Source organism: Bos mutus, chromosome 3 (genome assembly GCF_027580195.1).
Source record: "Bos mutus isolate GX-2022 chromosome 3, NWIPB_WYAK_1.1, whole genome shotgun sequence".
NCBI classification, from domain to species: domain Eukaryota; kingdom Metazoa; phylum Chordata; class Mammalia; order Artiodactyla; family Bovidae; genus Bos; species Bos mutus.
In genome coordinates, this window is record NC_091619.1 from 71529082 (window position 1) to 71547849 (window position 18768).

General features: G+C 37.4%; 1 protein-coding gene across 1 annotated transcript in view; it reads left to right on the forward strand.

The window, feature by feature from the left end:
- Positions 1-18768, forward strand: part of NEGR1 (neuronal growth regulator 1) — a 1046409-nt gene that overhangs the window by 885310 nt on the left and 142331 nt on the right. The gene's annotated exons all lie outside the window — the stretch shown is intronic.

Here is an 18768-nt window from a genome sequence, read left to right on the forward strand (position 1 = left end):
CTTCTTTTATTTAAATCACTGTACGTTGACAATATTTGCTCTACCAAAGGGGCTCATGTTATTCAGCTCCACAAAGTCGCAAATAATATATATTTGAAAACAAGTGGTAGCTGATGTAAGCACCAGATGGCTCAAACATAAAATCAAGGGAGCTGCTTTTAGCTCTACCCCAGGGCTCTTAAAGCCGCCTTCTCAGTCCTCCTTTATATGTTGTAGTTTATTTCTGAAGTGACAATAAAATTGGGAGCAGCAGAATGGAAAGGAGCACCACAGCCTCGGCATGTTTTAACAATCTGCTATGCATATGAGATGAAACTTTGCCATCACCAGAATCAACAACATCTTGACACATGATTCAAACGTCAAGAATATCCAAGAATGTAAGATGTCTTTGAAACAGTGACAGGAAGCTGAAATCAAATCCAGATTGGAGTCCAATGCCTGACAGAATTTTGTCTTCTCTTTTCTGAAAGCTGATAAATATAGAGGGCACAGTTTTGACCTTGGGGGCTGGACCCCTAGGAAATCCATTTTTACAAACCCTTGCATTGGATGGCTGCATAGAGTGAATTTAGTGTGAAAGTGTCTCAGAAAAGTGTTATGCCCTAAGAAGCAGGAATGTGCCTACTCAGATATGCACCAGCTATGGAAAGGCTCATGAGGCAGCAGAACAGGCCCCATGTCAAGAGAAGAGCTGGTGGGACTATTCTAGTGCTGTTTTGCTACATGATAAATTATCTCTAACTTACTGGCTTAAAACAACAACTATTGTTATCTCAGTGTCTGTGGATCAGAATTCCAGAAGTGGTTTAGCTAGGTGGTTCTAGCTTAGGTCTCTCATGAGGGAGTAGTCCAGGTAATAACTGAGGCTGTAGTCATCTGAGGTTTGATGAGTCTGGAGGACTTTTTTTCAAGAGCATTCAGAGTGTTGTTGGTAGGATACCTCAGTCACTTCCACATGGCCTTTTTTAGCTGCTTGTAGCAGGCCTTTTCCCAAGCTATTAATTAAGGTGGGCAGTGGGTGAAGCACTCAAGACAGAAGTTATGTTTGCTTTTTTAATCTAGAGCAAAGTGACGTACTATCACTTCTGCCTCAGGCTATTGGTCAAACACACCAGCTCTGGTACAGATATGTGAGTATCAAGGTCAGGGTCATTGGAAGTCATCTTGAAGGTTGGCCATCACAGGTGCCATGGCTGTAGCAGGACTAGCAAAGCAGTTCTCTTCATCACTCTCCTCCTTTTTTCTGCTGGACTAGCAGGCTAAAATGTGCATGCAGTCCACGCTTCTGTTTGGATCACACTGATGCAGAAGGATATCCTATTCATTAATCTTTTGTGTTTACTTTAAAATTTTTTGTACATCTCTAAATATCTTTCACTTTATCTTCTTTTTCTGTGATGGACCATTCTTGCTTTGATTCTTCTGCAGGAGATATTAAAGCTGTAGAGCTAATAATCCAGTTTTGGGAATGCCTTTTCTCAAATAGGAAAGACACAAGAATAGACTGTGAGTGGCAGAAACAGTCCATCCTCTTTGCACTCCAGTGATTTTGCTAAATTGCAAAATATTGTGCTCTCATTTCCAATTAATTATCCACAAACAAATACTTTCTGATCTATTGTCTCTGTCTCTTGACAAATGAATAAATTAGACGGACAGTATCAGACAACAAGGAAAAGGACTGTTGCATTGAATTGGCAGTAAGAGAACAATTCAAACAAAGAAACTTAAATTAGAAGAATAGGAGCTATTCATAAAGGATTTTCCACCTCTTACTTTAGCTGTATAAAAATATCCAAAATATCAAAATATTCCAGAAGAAAAGGAAGCCGTAGACATAGTTATTGGCCAAAATAGAAATTAAAAAAATAAAATACAAACAATTTTAACAGTGATTGTGTGTTAAACCAATTTGCCAACTTCCCTGTAGTTTTTCACTTTATTCTGATCCATCTAAATTTGTAGTCCTATTAGCCCTTAGCTTGAAATGATTTACAGAGGCACCAAAAAATAGGGCATTTCTTTATATACAAAACTGATAGTTGATGATGTAGATCTTAACTCATATTACACGTGTTCCTTAAGTCTCGAGAGCTACGCTTTAACCAATAGCATCTGTGAACTGTAATATCTTGTGAGGCTTAACTGCTAAGTGCACAGGCTCTAGTGAGTCCAGACACTCTGGTTTTTAATTCTGGCCAGGCCACTTACTTTCTGTGTCACCTTAGACAGGTGACTTAATTTATCTAGGCATAATTTCCTTCTCTTTAGTAATGGGGATTATAATGGTATCCACTTCTCTGGATTATTGGGATGAATAAAAGGATTTACATGTTTAAAGCATTTAGAATATTGCCTGGCATGTAATCAATACATATATGCTTCTAAAATCACAACCTTTGAAAACACATTTGACCTCTTTATTTGGTGACAATTTATATTTTATGTTTATGTTATATCAATTTTAATTATTTCGCCCCAATTGAAAGTGTGTGCTGTCTTAAATATCTTTGTATCCTCAATGCATAATATAATATATCACACATAGTAAGTACTTAGCTTTTGAATAAATAGATGAATTAATTAACAAATATATCAAGTGATTTGATTCTTCATGGTCAAAATTTTATTTTATCCTCTATTTAATGAATGAGAATTGTTCATCATTATACCATTGACAACTAAACCAGGTTAAATAATTTGGCAGGGACTTAGAGCTTCTGTGTTAAAATTTTTTGAAATCGTAAATAAAAGATTACATTTCCTTTTGATAGTGTACCTCTTATATGCTTATCAGACCAGATTCCTCTTAACAGATATAGCCATTTAATCCTTAAAATCATAATATCATTGAGTTGTATTCTATCATGGATACAGTATACAATAAGTTCCCTACATGTGAACCTTCAAGTTGCAAACTTTCAAAGATGCAAACATGCCTTCCATCAACGTCAGATGTGAGTGAAACTGCAGCTTTAACCTCCATCTCCTATTACTGATGATGCTTCATCTCTACCATCTCCCACCTCCTCTCCGTCCTCCAGTCAGTAACTCTTCTTGCCTCTTCAATCGATGCCAGCTTCTCAATGCCAGCTATTGTACTGTACTACTGTACTTTTCAAGGTATTATACTATAAGATGTAAAGTGTTTATATTTTGTGTTTGTTTTTGTGTATTGTTTTTGTGAAAAGTATTATAAACCTATTACAGGAAAGAACTACATAGCCATTTGTGTTAATTAGGACATAGGCTAACTTTGCTGGATTTAGGAACAAATTGTACTTACGAACATGCTCTCAGAACAGAACTCGTTCTTATGTAAGGACTTATTGTAGTCAGATTGCTAATTTACAGGGAAGACTGAAGCAAGTGATGCCAAAATCACATAGTTAATTAGGATCCAAAATGCAGAAGTATATACAAGGGAGGAGCTATAGACAGAGAGTCCATCCTTGGCAACTGTCAAATTATGCTTCACTTCTTTTAAGTGTTCTGAGTTTCTCTCAACAAGGTTGATTCTTCCTATAAAGGCAGCTGTCAGGGCTTCCTGCTTCATGTAGCTCATCAAATCTATAGGAAATGGAAATTTGGGGAGATTTATCACAAGATGAATCATTTCTACAAAAGTGTCACAGCCCACACACAGTTAAAAGACAAAAGCAAAAAAGTTAAGGCAAGAATATGGTGAGAGAGGGACTTCCAGTGGTTAAGACTCCAAGCTCAGAATGCAATGGGTACAGGTTCAATCTCTGGCCATAGATCCACATGCCACACAGCATGGTTAAAAAAAATTTTTTTAATTAAAAAAAAATATGGTGAGATATATAGCAACAGAGAGAAAGAGATACAGAAGGCAGTGGACTATCCAAAAAAATTGAGATTTAAAGGGATATGAAACCTTGAAATCAGCAAAAGGCATTGACTTTCAAAGCTGTCTAATCACTTCTAACCTGGGACAGTTCAGGAGAGATTATTTTCCCACAAAATCTTTTCAGCATTTGCCAAGGAAGCCAGCAAAACTCAAAGTGAAACTCCTATTAATAAAAAATAGAGGGATATATGTTGTATGCCTCTTCCTGATAAGAACAAAATATCCCTTGTTCCTTCTATGGACTGGTCAGAGGCAGACAAACAGATCCTGATCCGTGGTTTTATGCTCAGCCCAGGTTCTGTAAATTCAGAAACTCCACAAACCATTCCTCCCTCTTATAATAGACTAGGTTTTATCAAGGCAGAGATACTGTCTCTCTCTGAACACTGTTGTGTCTCTGACATATAGCATACCATTTGGCTATGCTGTGTTACGGAGAAGGCAATGGCACCCCACTCCAGTACTCTTGCCTGGAAAATCCCATGGACGGAGGGGCCTGGTGGGCCTCAGTCCATGGGGTTGCTAGGAGTCAGACACGACTGAGTGACTTCACTTTCAGTTTTCACTTTCATGCATCGGAGGAGGAAATGGCAACCCACTCCAGTGTTCTTGCCTGGAGAATCCCAGGGATGGGGGAGCCTGGTGGGCTGCTGTCTATGGGGTCACACAGAGTCAGACATGACTGAAGCGACTTAGCAGCAGCAGCATGCTCTGTTAATAATTAATAATCTTTGATCATGAACCAGTGAGTGAAATGCTTCAGATAGAGTCAGCAGCCAATCAGTTGGTAAAGCAGGAGAGCTTACCCGGCAGTCAAGAACCCTGAATTTTCATCTTGGTTCTGATCCCAACTAGCATTGTGGTAACTGACATGTTTTCTCTCTCTCTCTCTCTCTTTCTCTCTCTCTTTCTCGGCTCTATGCTAAACATTGTGATTAAGGAAATAGTCCTACAGAGGTTAAATAAGTTGCCCAGGGCTTCAGAGTTCATCACAGAGCCAGGACAGATTTCTAACTCCACCTTCTTTTCACTGTACTTTGCTATATTCCTATAAAGTAAATTGAATCTCAACAGAATTATAAACTACTTGCTACTACCAAGCAAAGCTACTCAGATTGCGTCCTACCCACCTCTCCAACAATCTTCTATTCTGGTCTGTCGTTAAATAGACAAGAATAATAATTATAATACATAAAAAGAATGTGTATGTAGCCTATTTACATTATGTTAATAATAATAACTAGCTTTTTTATGTCTATTACATACCAGGCATTATGGTAAAATCCTTACAGAAACTGCTTAATTTTTACTATAGTCTTATAAGGCAAGTGTTGTTTTTCCCCATTCTACAGCTGGATAGTTCAGTTCAGTCACTCAGTTGTGTCCAACTCTTTGCGACCCCATGGACTGCAGCATGCCACGCCCCCCTCCATCACCAACTCCCGGAGTTTACTCAAACTCATATCCATTGAGTCGGTGATGCCATCCAACCATCTCATTCTCTGTCATCCCCCTCTCCTCCCACCTTCAATATTTCACAGCATCAGGGTCTTTTCAAATGAGTCAGCTCTTCTCATCAGGTGGCCAAAGTACTGGAGTTTCAGCTTCAACATCAGTCCTTCCAATGAATATTCAGGACTGATCTCCTTTAGGATGGACTGGTTAGATCTCCTTGCAGTCCAAGGGACTCTCAAGAGTCTTCTCCAACACCACAGTTCAAAAGGATCAATTCTTTGGTGCTCAGCTTTCTTCACAGTCCAACTCTTACATCCAGCCATTACTACTGGAAAAACCATTGCTTTGACTAGATGGGCCTTTGTTGACAAAGTAATGTCTCTGCTTTTTAATATGCTGTCTAGATTGGTCATAACTTTTCTTCCAAGGAGCAAGTGTCTTTTAATTTCACGGCTGGTAAACTGAAGCCTAAAAAAGGTAATTTACTCAATGTTACCACTATGAGATACTTTCCTAATTTTTCTAAGTGATGAAGTGAAACTCAAAGAAATTATGACTTTTCCAAAATTACCGCACTAGGAAATGACACTACCTGAACTCAGGTTTCCCAACTTCCAGAACAGATTTTCTTTTTTTCTTATCGATTGCCTGTAGGCACTTTTGATGCAAAAGTATGTTAATTTGGCAAAAATACACTATTCAAATAATTTATACAAATGAACATGAAATAGCCACTTAAAACATATACTATTTCAGCAAGTGGTAGGAACATTTAGTGAACAGAAAAGGAAAGGAGAGCCTACAAGTTTGAGGAAAGATGGGAGGTTATTTAATTTGACCAGGCAACATATAGAAAATGTTGTTTTCTGGCAATTCCCTTTATAACTCTCTTTCTCACATACAGCTATGGTGAGCAAAAATAATGCTGAAACAACTGCTTTGACTCCATATAAGGCCAAAAGCCTAATAAAATTTTAATAGCTAAACATTCTGTCCAACTTAACGTGTGTGGATACATATGTATGTACTTTATATGTGTGTGTGTATATATATATATACACATGCACATGTATATACTCACCATATATTCTATTGTATATACACATACAGACAGTCCCAAACTTCTAATGATTTGTCCTAATTTTTTGATTTTACAAAGGTGCAAAATTAAAACATGTTCAGTAGAAACTGTGCTGCTGCTGCTGCTAAGTCACTTCAGTCGTGTCCGACTCTGTGCGACCCTGTAGATGGCAGCCCACCAGGCTCCCCTGTCCCTGGGATTCTCCAGGCAAGAACACTGGAGTGGGTTGCCATTTCCTTCTCCAATGCATGAAAGTGAAAAGTGAAAGTGAAGTCACTCAGTCATGTCTGACTCTTCGAGACCCCATGGACTGAGACCCACCAGGCCCCTCCGTCCATGGGATTTTCCAGGCAAGAGTATTTGAGTGGGGTGCCATTGCCTTCTCTGAGTAAAAACTGTACTTTAAATTTTAAATTTTGATCTTTTCCAGGACTAGCAATTTGTGGTATATAGTGTAGTGTGATGTTGGGCAGTGACAACAAATCAAAGCAAATTCCATGCTTAGATGACCATTCTGCTTTTCACTTCAGTACAGTATTTACTAAATTACATAAGATATTCAACACTTTATTATAAAATATGCTCTGTGTTATATGATTTTCCTCAACTGTAAGCTATTTTAAGTGTTCTGAGCGTATTTAAGGTAGGCAATGCTAAGCTTTGATGTTTTCAATAGATGAAGTGTAGTTAAAAATACGTTGTCTTATTTATGATATTTTTCATCATTTTATTTATGATGGTTTATTGGGACAAACCTCATTGTGAATCAGAGGAAATCTGCTGTATGCATTTGCACTTTTTCAAGTCAATTTAAGACAGAAAGGAAAATTTTTCCGAAGTTAAATGTGCTCCAGAATTTGTTGGGTCAGACTTTAACAAAAAGTAAAATTGTTATGGGGTCCTTGATCTTCAGTTGCTCGTTCTCCTTGCCACATGGAATGATCAGGACCAAATTTTAATGACAGAAGTGAAATTATGATACCACGTACCCTAGCACATTACTGAAGAGACTTGACTCCTTTAGATTTTTCATTTTTAGACTAATGTTGCTGAGTAGAACCCTGTGAAGGTTTCTGGGTTCCTCATTATCACTGGATTAGGAGTAAAAGACTGAGCCTCTAATTCCATCACTGTTATATATTTGCTGTTTCTCTCTGGGTCTTGTTTCCCCCCTCTGTTAGATGAACAGGAGGGATCAGAACAGCCTCTAAGGTGTCTTCAGTCTGTAATGTCCTTTGCTTCTAAGTGGGATCATTTACTTGGTACCTTGCTACTCAAAGGCACAGCATGTCATGTCCTCTCAGCATCGCATATTCTCAATAGCACTGCCCAACGCAGACTGTGCTGTAGCTAAAATTGATGGTAGCAGACTCACACCAGCAATGAACCCATGTGACATCTCCTTCTGTTGTCTGTCACCCACCTGAACAAGTACATCATTCAAATACGGACACTAAAGTTTAGTGTATTGGATCTCAGGGAGGTTTTCCCTAAACGGATATCATAATTACAAGATAGATTCTCCTACTACATGCTCCTGAAGTACCCTGTATTTATTTTCCAGGGTTTTTAGCACACTGTAAATTATGTAATTATTTTATTGTTTTTATTTATTGCCAGTCTTGCTTGCAATATAGTTTCCAGAGAAGGGACTTTGTCTTATTCACCACTGTATCAACACACATAGCAAAATGTCTGGAAAATAGAATATACCCAAAATTTGTGTTGAAAAGATACGAATAACTGCATAATAACCTGACTTGTCAGTGTAGCAATATCAGGTAGCTCTTCTCTAAAAAGCCTCTGTTGTCACCTCTTGAAGCTCTACCCTTGGCCTTTTGTAGTTTTCTGAAGCTGAGCCAGTAGCATAACTGCTCCTTGGCAGGCATGGCTTTCTGCTAGCATTGGTATCCCCAAAAGCTGTATTGTTGCCACATGATAAAAACAGAGTGTTGGGAGGGCCATAGTAACTTATATTCCGCCAACCTATTCTGTTCCTCCTGTTTCATGTTAAACCTGTCCTTCAACTCACCTGGCTCATAGAAGCTGGATGCAAGTGTAACTCACTTTACCGCCTGTGAGAGATATCCCATCGCATCCTTCTTTGTCAAGGAGTTTGCAATTGTACGCCATTTCACACTGGCCAACAGGTGGACTCATTTAACATGTCTTCAGTGGAGCCAACACTTGAAGGACATTTACCAGCATTCTCAAGCTGCCTTTTAATTACTACTTTTCAATTTTTCTTTATGACTTGGTTGTTCATCAGTATATTGTTTAAATAGAATCTAAGAATAACTAGAGATTAAGATCTTATTTCTATGATATCAGAAATTTTTGCCCTCAATCAGAAAGGAAGGATACAAAGCTCAGTATTGCCATGAAATTAAAAGATGCTTACTCCTTGGAAGGAAAGTTATGACCAACCTAGATAGCATATTCAAAAGCAGAGACATTACTTTGCCAACAAAGGTCCATCTAGTCAAGACTATGGTTTTTCCTGTGGTCATGTATGGATGTGAGAGTTGGACTGTGAAGAAAGCTGAGCTGAAGAATTGATGCTTTTAAACTGTGGTGTTGGAGAAGACTCTTGAGAGTCCCTTGGACTTCAAGGAGATCCAACCAGTCCATTCTGAAGGAGATCAGCCCTGGGATTTCTTTGGAAGGAATGATGCTAAAGCTGAAACTCCAGTACTTTGGCCACCTCATGCGAAGAGTTGACTCATTGGAAAAGACTCTGATATTGGGAGGGATTGGGGGCAGGAGGAGTAGGGGACAACAGAGGATGAGATGGCTGGATGGCATCACCTACTCGATGGATGTGAGTCTGAGTGAACTCTGGGAGTTGGTGATGGACAGGGAGGCCTGGCATGCTGCAATTCATGGGGTTGCGAAGAGTCGGACATGACTGAGCGACTGAACTGAACTGAATTGCCTACTATACTTTGTTAAGTGTCTTATCTTAGTTATTCAACATGAAAAACCCATCTTACCTGTGATCGTTAACTTGTAAAAGATCTTGTAGCTAGTATGTGGCAGAGATTTGAGTTCATTTCTCTATGACTCCAATCATATGAAAGGCATGCTTTACATGGCTATTTGAGTAATAGTGCTGATTTCAATTCTTCAAGCTACCATTTAGATACAATGTGTCACACTGGCTAGTGATGTGCTAATGCAATGAGATGGGTATGACAAAGCATCTGGGAATTCACCAACTCCTTGGGGAGCCCTGTGCCAACAAAAATCTAAAGGCAGTCACCAAAAGCCATTCCTCTGCCCAGTCATATATGAGGGAGAATAGGGAAAAGCACACAGTTTGCAATTCAGTTCTTGAAAGTAATTAGGATTTTGTAGGATGGAGGAGCCTGGTAGGCTGCAGTCCATGGGGTCGCTAAGAGTTGGATATGACTGAGCAACTTCACTTTCACTTTTCACTTTCATGCATTGGAGAAGGAAATGGCAACCCACTCTAGTGTTCTTGCCTGGAGAATCCCAGGGACAGGGGAGCCTGGTGGGCTGCCATCTATGGGGTTGAACAGAGTCAGACACGACTGAAGCGACTTAGCAGCAGCATCAGGTTTAAGATAATGAATAGTCTAAGTATTAATTACCAGGTGTCTAGGCCCTGCTTTTCCTTGTGCAATATTAATATAGTGGATTTTTATAAATATATCAGTGGTTAATACTCCTCTTTTGGATCCTTGTTGCATCCTTCACTATATTTCCTTTTCATTCTGATTTTTATTCTGATTTGAATGAGAGAGAAAACCAAGTGTGTTTGCTGAAAGATGAGACATTTATTCTTCTGTGATATTGAGAGGTATGCTTCAGGAATAACACCATGCTCTCATCAGATTCTTTGTAAAGATTATCTATAATAATAAAGTTACGCAGTCTTCAGCATCAGAGTACCGTATGAAATATTCACTAAGTTTTTCAATGGCCTTTGGAGTCAACGTTACAATTACTAAAATCTGGTGGTTTATTCGAAGAATTCTGAAACAACCATGTCGATCCATAGTCATCCAAAGCTTGGGCCAAAATTTTTCCAAAATTCTCCTTTCACAACTTCATCCACTAGAGAAATATGTCGGAGCAACTGTATTTCTAGAAAGTGATTGTATTTATATTTTTAAGCACGGGAATGCACCATTTGTTGCTAATGCCCCTTTGTTACTACAGAAAACATTTTCCCCACTCATATCAGAACTGGCTTTAGGTCGACTGAGAGGATATTGTTATATTCAAAGAGGTAGTTTTAACCAAAGTTAAGTACAGCAACATTTCTACTGCCTCAGGACATTTGCCAGAATGATTAACAGACATGGGTTTGTTTTTGTTTGTTTGCTTTCATTTTGAACACAGGACTTTGTTTTCAAATGGATTGCAGAGGTATACACACATGCAGAGATACTTAATGCAACCCTCTAATTTTTACACCTCTGTAAATTCCTTTCCTTCGACACACACACATACACACTCAAATGTCTGCAAACAATAGCTGCTTGTAGCAAATTCCTTCCACTAGGCACAAGCTTCCTCTCAGAAAAAAAAAAATGCTGAATAATCTTGTGCCTTTGTAAAGTTACAAAGAATTCTTGGTAGTTGAGTGCAGCTAGTGTTAACACGTAGGCTTTCCCTTGTAAGCACTTGAAAATACTTTAATTTTTTTTAATTAAAAGATGTGATTTTCTTGAGGGAAAAAATATTTACTTTTAAGGTTAAATTATATGATAGTCACTTATAATAATATGAAGTGTTGACAGTGCACTAATGGTTTTAAAGGTCATTTACCATCAGATCAGATCAGTTGCTCAGTCATGTCTGACTCTTTGTGACCCCATGAATCACAGCACACCAGGCCTCCCTGGCCCTCATCAACTCCCGGAGTTCACTGAGACTCACGTCCATCGAGTCAGTGATGCCATCCAGCCATCTCATCCTCTGTCGTCCCCTTCTCCTCTTGCCCCCAATCCCTCCCAGCATCAGAGTCTTTTCCAATGAGTCAACTCTTCGCATGAGGTGGCCAAAGTACCGGAGTTTCAGCTTTAGCATCATTCCTTCCAAAGAAATCCCAGAGCTGATCTCCTTCAGAATGGACTGGTTGGATCTCCTTGCAGTCCAAGGGACTCTCAAGAGTCTTCTCCAACACCACAGTTCTAAAGCATCAATTCTTTGGCACTCAGCCTTCTTCACAGTCCAACTCTCACATCCATACATGACCACAGGAAAAACCATAGCCTTGACTAGACAAACCTTTGTTGACAAAGTAATGTCTCTGCTTTTGAATATGCTATCTAGGTGGGTCATAACTTTCCTTCCAAGGAGTAAACATCTTTTAATTTCATGGCTGCAGTCACCATCTGCAGTGATTTTGGAGCCCAGAAAAACAATGTCTGACACTGTTTCCACTGTTTCCCCATCTATTTCCCATGAAGTGATGGAACCGGATGCCATGATCTTCGTTTTCTGAATGTTGAGCTTTAAGCCAACTTTTTTACTCTCCACTTTCACTTTCATCCAGAGGCTTTTCAGTTCCTCAGTTTCATTTAAAAAATAGATTAACTGTTAGAGATCCACAATTACTTGTTTTCCCAGCAGTCCCTATGTTAAGTGATTTGTATGCATTATCTCTAAAATTTACCCTCATTACAGTATCAAATGGTAGACACTATTGTTATCTCCATTTTATTAAATATGCAAACGTACTGAGGGGGAGTAACATTTTAAGTATTGGATTGAAGATTTGGTCCTAGGTAGGCTTCCTCCAGAACCTCTGTTATCAGCCACTGTACTAAAACACCTTTTAAACAACCACCATATAATGGGAACCAAAATAACTCAGGAAAGTATATGAACCAACATTATAACTTGTTAATTATATATCAAAAAAGTAAAAAGCCAGATCTTGGGTTAGAATCACACACCTAAGGTTGGCAGATGGGATGGAACCTAAGTCTTCGGACAACCAGAACAGTTGTTGTCATGCATTCTTTCCCTGAGGCAAAAGTGTAATATCTAAATTGACCTCTTTTCACAGTCTCTGGTATTCCAGTGCTTAAGAGGCCTGACATACTTTTCATGGGCCTTTCCATAAAGGTAAAAGAGAAGGGTTGCCTTTCCTGTCTTCAATGTCCAACTAGCTCACAGTCTGTTTTCTGTGGCTCCCATCAGCATTAACTCTGGTTCAGGGCAACATCTTCTTCATTTCTACTGTGGAAATGACATTACTTCCACTCCACAATGATTGGGAGTCAGAGCTTTCAAATGAAACCATGACAACCAAAAGGATTAATTTCTGCCTTGTCTCAACACACAAGCATGTTATCACTCAACAGTCTGAAACATAACTCATACACATCAGGGCTGTATAATAACAAAAAGATAAAATAACAACCCAAAAACCAAATATGACCTTCTAAAATACATATGAATGAAGGGGTTTGATATTGGATAATTCTATTATATTGTACATGCAGAGTTGTAAAACAGTAATTAATGGGATCTGTAGAAAGGGTCATTACAAATGGCCCCTTCTTATAACACTACTCTATGTCCTCAGTACTTTGTTTTAATATAACAGCATTTTCTCCTGTCATGGCCAAAATCACATTTACTAACGAAGTAAAATCTTGTTTTACATGACACCTCATTTTTCCACATAACTGTTGAAAATGTCTGTCTTGTGAACTTCTCTTCACCTCTGTTTTATGTACAATTAAAATCATCTCTTTGCTGAGACCATTCCCTACAGGAAATGCAATTGCCCAGGATGATATATTCTGTCATTAACCCTAGAGCGCTCAGTCTGATTCTCCACATAATGAGACACATAAGAAAGTCGCACTGAAAACCTTACTGTTGTTCATCAGGAGAGCCCACTCGGCGCCTCCTGAAGAATATTTCATGGCTTACAAGTTGATTACTAAGACGACAGAACAGCAGCTCAAATTTGATCCTTATAAAAATAACCAAAGTTCTTGAAAGCTAAGCAGTCTCTGGACAAACTACTATGCTGGCAGAGTGGGAGTTTACAAGTTCAAGATTCTTATTTGATTGTGTAATCTAGTTATGATAACCTCCTCTAAGCTATTTGGAGAATTGTCCTTCTATGGCATCAAGGTTTATACAGAAGCAAACAACTATATTTGGTGTGGGCTTGGAATATGAGAACAAGATTGGAAAATCATGCGTTATAAACCCTTTTCTCTATGCAAAGTCCTCTATTATAGAAGCCTCCAGAAATTAACATTAAATTTGTCTGTCTTTCATTTTTGGTTGCAGAAATCACTCATTTATTGGGTATCTAAAATAGAAAGACTATATTGTTGGAAAGCTAGTATTAGTGAAGAGTTGTAAGACTACCCAGTTGCATAGAATATTCCATTTATGTAATTATAGATATAATAAAACTGAGAAGTTTATTTATTCTGGAAGGTAAGAAATGCTAAGATATTTTAGCATTGCATCTCTTCCATCACTACTCCTTATTGGCTGTGACTACCAGCAAGATAGTTAACTTCTCTGTGCTCTGTTGTCTTATTTACAGAAAGGGAATTAATAATAGTATGTAACTCACAGCATTGTTATGAGAAGGAAATGAGTTCATATAGGTGACTCATATGTCATCAAGTGTAACTAATATAATAATTTTTGTTGTTGCTCAGTCACTAAGTCATGTCTGACTCTTTGTGACCCCATGGACTGCAGCACACCAGACTCCTCTGTCCTCCACTATCTCCTTCAGTTAGCTCAAATTCACATCCATTGAGACAGTGATGTTATCTAATCATCTTATCTTCTGGCACCCTCTTCTCCTTTTCCTCAATCTTTCCCAGCACCAGGGTCTTTTCTAATGAGTCAGCTCTTCATATCAGGTAGCCAAAGTATTGCAATAATGTTAATAATATAACTATTATATTATTATAATTATAATAATATAACTATTCTTATATAATAATTATTAATAATAATTACATTTGTTATACAAGCTGTTAAAAAAAGTAGGTTATAAAAAATTGAATTGATATTTAATGGCTGATTCATGTGAATGTATGGCAAAACCCACAATATTGTAATTAGCCTCCAATTAAAATAAATAAATTTAAAAATAAATTGGATTGATATTTAAAGAATATAAGAAAATTTATAGCAGATTTGGAACTAGTCAGCTTCAACTATTACCCAGACTATATTTTCTAAGAGAACTTCCCTGCTGGCTCAGATGGTAAAGAACTGGCCTGCAACATAGGAGACTCAGGTTCAATCCCTGGGTCTGGTAATAAAATATGATTCTAATTTGTTTGGAGTTACAAGGGGGGAATTTTAAATTTTTTGTTAATAATATATGCCTACAATTTGGGACAAAAGTCCCATTTAAAAATTAAAGTGCCTTTTCATAAAAATTATAAGATCTTGATCTGTAAATTTCTATTCTTACCTAAGTGAGAACTGTTAAAAATGCTTTATATTCTGTAATTATGTTCCAGAAATGAGTGTGACTCCTAAATAATTACCCTGCAGCGTAGTATATTAACCTTTAAATTGGAAAAAATTTATGCCCATGTTCTGGTGGAATTTTGTTATCTACACAGTTTCAGTTATTCATGATGTTCTGCCATCTTTGCTTCTACTTGGTAAAGTTAAATTCTCCCCAAATCCCAACACTCTTTAATTTTTTCTTCATTGATTTAAATACTAATTTTTCCTTTCACTTCTATAATTAATAACAAAAACTACTGCTGCTACTCACTCTCACTTGGTTGTTTGTATAAAATATCTTTAATCCTACCAATATACCTACAAAGTAGGAGCTATTATATAAATTCAATAAATGAGTACACTGGGGGATTGGAGAGGTTCATTAACTTGCTCACCATCATGCAGCTGAATAATAACAGGTTTGAGATCCGATCCCAGTTTTACCTGATCCTTTTTAACTCACCCAACCGTATCAAGGTCAAGGATTCTAGCTGAGATTCATTCATTGCCCACAACCCTCAGCAACAGCTTTTCCCTGTCTGGGTGATTTGACTTTACTCACCATGGTTTCTCCCTTCATGCCCTTGTATGACCTTTGGTTTTTAAAATCTGAATCTCCAACTAACCAACTCCTCTAGTCCCAATTCTTGTTTTACATAAAATTACCTCAGGATGGATTTTACTACATCCTTGCCTATGTGGGAAAAAATAGCTTGTTTTGACTATGAAACTAAAATTATGAAGTGGACCCTGTGTGCAACAAAATTTTTCATGCGCTAAATTCCTGTATTCTTTTAAAAGCCCTTTCTATGAGACAATGTGGCTTTACATAAGCAATTTTGCTTTACATAAGCAAGCACAATAAAGAGCTTGGTTCAGTGGAGTAGCTATTTGTTTCTACCATTCTTTCACTGAGATGAAGTTGTAGTTGCATGCCACGCCATCTTTTTCAATGAACTCTCAAATCAGCATTAGAAATTCAAAACAACAGAAGCCAAACAGTTGAAGAAATTGAAGTTCAAATGTCCAGATTACTGAATGTAGAAAACTCTGTTCACTGTCCTACTGCATTTAGTTTTCCCATGAATAAATATTCTGATTAAGCTTTTACCTTTCAAGTCATTTTTTGCTTTCATTTCTTTTGATTATAAAACCCTTTTATTTTCATACACGGTCCTAGCATATATTAATGAGATTTAATATATATCATTAAACTAAGTTTAACATAAGTTTTCATTACTTTTGAAAGAACTTTTTTCAAATTTAAAAGTAAAAGAGCATAAAAATATTTGAGGGTTTATGCCAGCCTAACAAAAGAATAGTTTCTAAAAGACAGCAGTATTTCTCTATGATTTTGTATTTCAGATTTTAATTTTCTGTAATTAATTGAATTTTGACATAAGGATTGAATACTTTAATATTTCAAAGCCCTACATTATACAACCCATAGGCTCTATGAGATCAGGCACTTTTAACTGTTTAATTAGCCACTGTAATCCCAGCTCCTAGAATATTGCTTAACACATGGAAAGAATTGAAATATTAATTGCTGTCCTTGAAAAAGGAAAATAGAAAAACTTCTACATTTTTAAGTACGGTTATGCAGAACTACCTTAGTAAGTTTCCGCTTCTCAGCAGTACCAAATCACATGGCCAGATGGATGGCTAGATTATTGAATTTTTAATTGTAACTTGTTATCTGGCTAATTATGGCACTGGAGAAGACTCGAGAGTCCCTTGGATAGCAAGGTGATCAACCCAGTCAATCCTAACAGAAATTAACTCTGAATACTCATTGGAAGGACTGATGCTGAAGCTGAAGCTCCAATACTTTGGCCACCTGATGTGAACCAAAGATCCAACTTATTGGAAAAGACCCTGATACTGAGAAAGATTGAAGGCAAAAAGAGAAAAGGGCTTCAGAGGATGAGATGGTTGGGTAGCATCACTGACTCAACAGACATGAACTTGGGCAAACTCTGAGAGATAGTGCGGGACAGGGTGGCCTGGAGTACTGCCATCCACGGGGTTGCAAAGAGTAGGACGTGACTTAGGCACATAACAATAACAACAACATCTGGCTAATTACTTGGCTGCTTGAGAATGTCTCTTTTCAGAGAATCAACTTTGTAGACTAGGACACGGACTTTGCCTCCAAAATAATTGACACTCAGAAATGTTTTTTAGAAGCTTCATTTCATAATGTTTGCTAAACTGAAGTTCTATTACTCAAACCAGTAGCTGAACTATACTAACAGATAACAGTGTGAGTTCACAACTTAATGAAATTTGTTGTTGCCATAGAATTATCAGTAGAAGAATTAGTGAAAGACAGCAAAGAGCTCCAAAGAGGTTGACAAAAAATATATATATATATTTTTTCTTTTACTCCACAGCATTTCCTATACTCAGAGACAAGGTTTTGCACTGTCTGCCTTTAAGGTGTCTGCCTTTACCTCTTATAGTCGTACTATATTTGTTTCTAAGACTCCAGGTTAGTTTTTCCCTATCATAGGGCTTGCCAATTAACTAGGTTAAAGAGGAATAGATTACTTAAGTGAAATTAATACTGAAATAATTCTCTCAGGATGTTGCATTATTAGAGTTCCTCAAAAATGTTTTCCTAATATTTTCATTCTCTCTCATGAAAAATTGTTCATATTCTTTAGGATGGTCAGTGATGCTATTTGAATGACTACTGTTATTTTTATATAGGCTCAGTCACTCAGTTGTGTATGAATTTTTTCAACTCTATGGACTGTAGCCCATCAGGTTCCTCTGTCCATGGAATTTTTCAGGGACTATCATTTAACACTTGAAAAATAAGCAATCCTATTAAAAGATAAGTTAAAATGTAAATCTTAAATAAAATTACATACCTGATTTAGGAAATTCCCTAGATGTCCAGTGGTTAGGACTCTGCATTCTCACTGCCAAGGGGCTGGATTCAATCCCTGGTAAGGGAACTAAGACCCTACTAGCAGCATGGAATAGCCAAAAAAAAAAACAACAACAAAAACATGATTTAAATATATGCCATAAATATATATGACATGGTGTTTATTATTTGTTAGATAGTTACTGGAAAATTATATTTATACACCAAAGACAAAGTTGCTCTTTAATTATGCATAAACTACAGCCAGCAATGTCTTTTAGACATGAGAATATATTTTAGGTCATTCAAAACATGTACATGTTTGTGTATATGTATGTGGTATGTGTGTATGTGTGTTTTTTTTTTTTAACACAGACAGACATAGCGAGTTCTCCAAGTAGCCAAATTCTATAGATATGCTTGTAAAATATGAGCTTTACTTCAAAAAGGCATTTTGAGAATATCTGAGATTTACCTATGATTTAATTTTAGTACATATTAAGAAGAAACACATGATTGAATGATTATAGGAGCTGGCATCAGCTCTCTCCGAAGAAGGCATTCTCCATGTAAGTTTTGCTATTTTTCCAGAAGGAAGCCTTGAAAACTGTTGCTTGAGAACTCTGAGCACAGGCTCTTAAGCTTATAACAGTAAAACTAGATGCTATAGATTAGAATGTGAAAATGACTCCTAAATGTTGGCTCAGAATGAAAGATTAAAGACAGTGATGAGGTGCTGTGTATCCCTCAGAGACTGGATTTTGTTTAATGGTTTCCATGGTCAGGGAAGTCTTCAAATAAAAGACCACCTGTGTATATGTTGCATGACTGTTGATTGTCTCATGAGTGTTTGTCTTCTTTGTAAATAACACACAAAATGTTTTTCTTTTCTTTCCTTTTCCCTTTTTGTAGAAATTATTGAGCCTACTACCTCTAGTCCTGTCACAAGTCCAGGTCAGTATCCACATACATTCACAAAGTATGTCTGGGTACTTT